Below are 5,207 nucleotides of genomic sequence, written 5' to 3'. Positions count from 1 at the left end.
CCGTAAGTTGAGAAGCAGTTTTATATCCTGTATTAAATGGTGGATAAATTAAGAGGCAATTTTTTAATAATAAATTTTTAAAACAAAAGAGGAAGTTAAAGGGTAAAATAGTCTTAAAAATAGGCCAGCCCAAGAGAACAATCATCTCTTTGCTTGCACACTTGTTTTACAACAATCCTGGAAAAAAAAGCACTACTTATTTTCAACATTGAGGACATGTTGAGAGCATGTATTTTTGGGCTGAAAATAAGTACTTATAATCAAAGAACTTTCCTTAAAGTGTTTTCCTTTAAGTCATTCTTTTAGGCTGGCCTATTTTTTTCCAACTTTGTCCTTATTGTAATTGTTCTTAACATTGTAACTGATAAAAACTAAAACTTCCAATGTTAAATTTTAAGATGCAAGACATTTGTTTCCATGTGTTTCATTGGTTGAACATGAATAATAAATTTTCATTCCTTTTATTTTTCAAAATAATAATAACTAGAATGTCATCTGCGTGTTGCGAAGATGTATTTAATCTATTTTTCATATTTTATGAAATAATTAAAATGATTTTTTAGATATAATTTTATTGGTGTAAAATTAAATTTTCTCTCAAAAAGTAAATTTGTTTTGTATAAATAATATATGACTATTAAATTTTATATTTTATAATTATAATGTTAAAAAAATGATATTTGACATAATATATTTTTCTATTTGTAACGATTTGAACTTGTGACGTCAAATAGAATCTCAATAGTCAATATATGATATTTTTTTATAAGTGGTGAATTATAGAAAATATATTCAGTTAACTAAGCATATTTAGTTGAAGTGATTTTATGTTAAAATTTGTAGTTCAAAATAAGTTTTAAATCCATGTCTTTCAAAATAATTCTTATAATAAGAATAAAATGTTTATGAGTTGAATATTGAATATGTTATTGATATATAAGAAAATAATATATGTATTATATTGTATTTTTTCCATATAAAATTGTTTTAAAAAACATAAATAAATTGAAGAATGAAGGGAAACTGATTGTTGTTATTTTCAACATAAATAATAAAACACAACTGTCCATTCTATCAACTTAATTTAGTCGAGAATACTTTCGGAAGAATGTAATAAGCACATAATAACACTGATACACACTATCACTGCCTAGTATCAAAACAACTAAGATCTCACATATATAGAAAAATAAAACAAACATAAAAATGAATACAGAAGAAGATATAAGGTAAAAATTGTATAAAAAAAACTTGTTGATCTTATATTGTAATTTAGTTTGAAAATTTCTTTACCCACCTCCCTATGGGGGTCACCCCCAGCGAAATCCCAAAATTACCCCTGCTTCGGAAATGCATCTCCGAAGTTATTTTTTTAAAGATTTTTCATACATTTCGGAAATGCATCTCCGAAAACACCAAAAAAGTGGTGTTTTCGGAGATGCATTTCCGAAGTCAAAAAAAATTCAAAACCATGAATATTTCGGAAGTTCATTTCCGAAAATATTCCTGCATATACAATTTTCCCTCCTTCACTATTTCATCATTTTTTCTCCAAAACTTCTCCAAACCCTCTCCAAAACTCAATCAATCTCCATCCATTTTTCGTCTCAAAATCAAGTTTCAAACCGTTGATCACGTTAAAGGGAGCATAGAAAGCTACAATTTGAGGTAAACATCTCTCATTTCATCCCCTATTTCACTATATTGATTCATCAAAATTATGCTGAAGCCTGCGATGGTTCGGAAGTTCATTTCCGAAATATATTACCTAACAAGTTTCGGAAATGAACTTCCGAAATATGCCCTGGCAGTTAAAAAAAACAGTTTTGGCCAATTTTGCAAATTTTTGCATATGTTAGGTATGGTGCATCCGGACAATATTGTGCAAGACGATGACGTAGTAGTTCCGGAAGTTGTCAACGTTAATAACATTCCGGTTATCGACGTTAAATCTATGATCAATGCGGTTGATGTTCGGCAACAATTTACAAATGATTGGAGCTTCGGTAGTCGCGAACAATTGATTGATTGGGTTCGGAACGAAGCTAGTAAACTTGGATTTGGAATTGTTATTTTAAGATCCGACAATGGAAATAGTAGGCGGAAAGCTTTCGTTGTTTTGAATTGTGAACGGGGTGGGAGTTATGCATAATCAAACCGGGTGCTAAAACACGAAGACACGGGATCGAGAAAGTGAGGGTGTCCGTTTAAGTTGCGCGCGACTCGGAGGGTTGATGATTTGTGGCGTTTAACCGTCATTTGTGGAATTCATAATCATGCCTTGGATGCCAAGTTACACGGACATCCAATGGCGTGTCGTTTGTCCCGCGAAGAGAAGAATGTGATTTCGGATTTAACGATAGTCAAAGTGGCGCCTCGCAACATACTTGCCGATTTGAAGCGTAAAAAACCGGATAGCGTTTCAAATATCAAGCAAGTTTACAATGAACGAAACAATCTCAAAATTTTGAAAATGGGGCCTTGGTCAGAAATGCAACAACTTTTGAAACTATTAGGCGATAACAAATATGTGTCAAGCTTCCGAACGTCCGAGGACAAAGTTACAGTGCGTGATATTTTTTGGACTCATCCCGAAAGTATCAAATTGTTCAACACATTTCCAACCGTTCTTGTGATGGATTCGACGTACAAGACCAACAAGTATAGGCTTCCTCTTCTAGAGATAGTCGGTGACCTCGACGGACAAGACTTATTCGGTCGGGTTTGCTTTTTTGGAGGGTGAAAAAGAAGAAAACTTTACATGGGCTTTGGGAATATGCAAGTCTTTGTTAGTTGATCAAAAGGTTATGCCAGACGTCATTGTCACCGACCGGGACAATGCTTTGATGAATGCAGTTGATACCGTCTTCCCGACATCGACCGTGTTACTTTGTCGGTATCACATAACTTGCAACATGAGAAGTAAGTTGAAACCCGTGGTTGGGACAAAAGATAGGTCGGATGAAAACGGTAAAGTTATCAAAGCCAGTGTTGTGGTTGATAGGATAATGGCGGCATGGAGGGAAATTTTAGATGCATACTCCGAAGAGGTGTATACCGAGAAATTGGTACATTTTAGGTCTTTGTGTGGTTCCATTAAGAATTTTTGTCATTACGTCGAATCCACCATTCTTGACAAAGTCAGAGAAAAAGTCGTGTGCGCTTGGACAAATCGAGTTAGACATCTTGGTTGCACCACGACTAACCGAGTTGAATCCGCACATGCGGTCTTCAAGAGGTGGTTGGGTGATAGCAAGGGAGATTTGTGTCGGGGATGGGACACCGTGAACCAAATGCTTGAAAATCAACACAATGAAATTCAAACATCGTTCGGTCGGAGCAAGACGGTTATGGAACACCGGTATAAGGGCCAAATTTTATTCTCCCAATTGATTTACAACATATCCCGATCGGGTTTGAATTTTTTGTTTTATGAAGCAAAGCGGTCGGAGACCACGGGGCCGGATAGTTCTTTATGTGGGTGTACCATTAGAAAGACATACGGCCTTCCATGTGCTTGTATACTTTCAAAAAAGAAGAAGTTGAATTCACCAATACGCATTGATGAGGTACCCAACCATTGGAAGAAGCTTCGTTTTGATGATTTTGACCCGCCGAAAGAAAATGACTCCAAAATCACCATCCCCGACGAGTTGGAAGTGATAATGGAGAAGTTTGCTAAAGCGGAAGACACAATGAAAATGCACATAAAAGAAAAATTGCGAAAAATTGCATTTCCGGAGACCACCGATTTGAAACCGCCATCTCTACCGGTTAAAACAAAAGATGCATCGAAAAAGTCCAAAATTACACAAGAAGACACATCAACAAAACGATCTCCTTCCTACTTTGAACATGTTGATGCATCATTCCCGGATTCACCGACACCGAAGTCCAAGTGTAGTGGTAACAAATGAGCCTGTATTTCAAAGCCAACTCGCACACCGCCGATCAAAAAATCACCCATTGTCTACATTGATGAGATGCCACTTTTTATGCACAAATATATCGATAACATCGTTGATGTTGGAGGCGACGACAATTATGGATATCGAGCCGTTGCGGGTTTGCTCGGTAAAGGGGAAAATAATCACACTTTAGTCCGACGAGAACTTATTGCGGAGTTGACTTTGTATCGGGACATCTACGGCCGACTATATGAAAATCAAGAAAAGTTTGAGAAAATTCATGATTCACTTGTTCCATCACTTACCGGTATCGCTCCGGTTTCGAAGTGGATGTCATTCCCCGATATGGGTCATCTAATAGCAAGTGCATATGATATGGTGTGTGTCGATTTAACGAGGTTTGGACTAAGTGAGACTTTCTTTCCACTTCATAGTCGACCGCCATTGGACGCGTCGAGCCGCATCATATGCATCGGGTATCTACGATCGCGGCACTTCGTCCAAGTGTTTTTGAAACCGGGGGGTTCTATACTGGCTACTTCTTGTCAATGGACGGCACATCGTTCAAATGAGGCGGAGACTTGGCCGAATCCTTTTGTTTCAAGAATGGCGGAGTTTGAAGAAATGATGAGCCAAGAGCGCGAGCAAAATAGAGATCGGTCGAATAACATACCTATTTTAGACTTAGGATCCACTGATTGGTTCGGTGAATTTTAGTTTGTTCCGGATCGTTTTTTGTTTGTAATCACCATTTTTGTATGTATTGTTGTTTATCATGTAAAATTGGACCGATTCAATACATATATAATATAAGTATGTTTTTTGTCATCATTGTCTAATTTATGTCTATTTTGAAGTCCTTTTGTATTCTTTACACAAAACACTAAGCAATCAACAAAATGCAAAATTTACATCTGTTTCTGCAAAATTCGGAAATGAAATTCCGAAATATGCTTGTTTGCCTCCTATTTTCGGAAGTTCATTTGCGAAAAAACCACTGAGCAGGATAAGGTTTGTTGGGCCATCATTGCTCCAATAAGTCTATAAATACAACACACTCTTATTCGTCCCCTTCACACCAGAAAACACAAATGACACAAACCTACCCCCACTAGCATTCGTCTACTTCACCACCGGCTACCCGATGCCGTTCCAATTTCGCTTCTCGCGCGACACGTCGTTTGCGGAGTTGATAACGTCGCTCAACACGCTATTGCAATATCCCAAAAATCAAAAGGTTGTCAAGCTCGAGTACCGCTCGCCATCGCTTAACGACGAGGGAGACATTGAGTTCACACC

The 5,207-nt window shown here is 37.0% G+C and overlaps 1 non-coding gene across 1 annotated transcript; it reads right to left on the bottom strand.

The window, feature by feature from the left end:
- Positions 1-1,010: 1,010 nt before the first annotated feature.
- Positions 1,011-1,153, bottom strand: LOC131641876 (small nucleolar RNA snoR135). The gene has a single exon (XR_009295664.1). It is a non-coding gene; the product is annotated as a small nucleolar RNA snoR135 (small nucleolar RNA).
- Positions 1,154-5,207: the final 4,054 nt, after the last annotated feature.

This window comes from Vicia villosa, unplaced genomic scaffold (genome assembly GCF_029867415.1).
Source record: "Vicia villosa cultivar HV-30 ecotype Madison, WI unplaced genomic scaffold, Vvil1.0 ctg.004193F_1_1, whole genome shotgun sequence".
Classification (NCBI taxonomy): Eukaryota; Viridiplantae; Streptophyta; class Magnoliopsida; order Fabales; family Fabaceae; genus Vicia; species Vicia villosa.
This window is presented reverse-complemented; position numbering and strand designations above follow the sequence as displayed.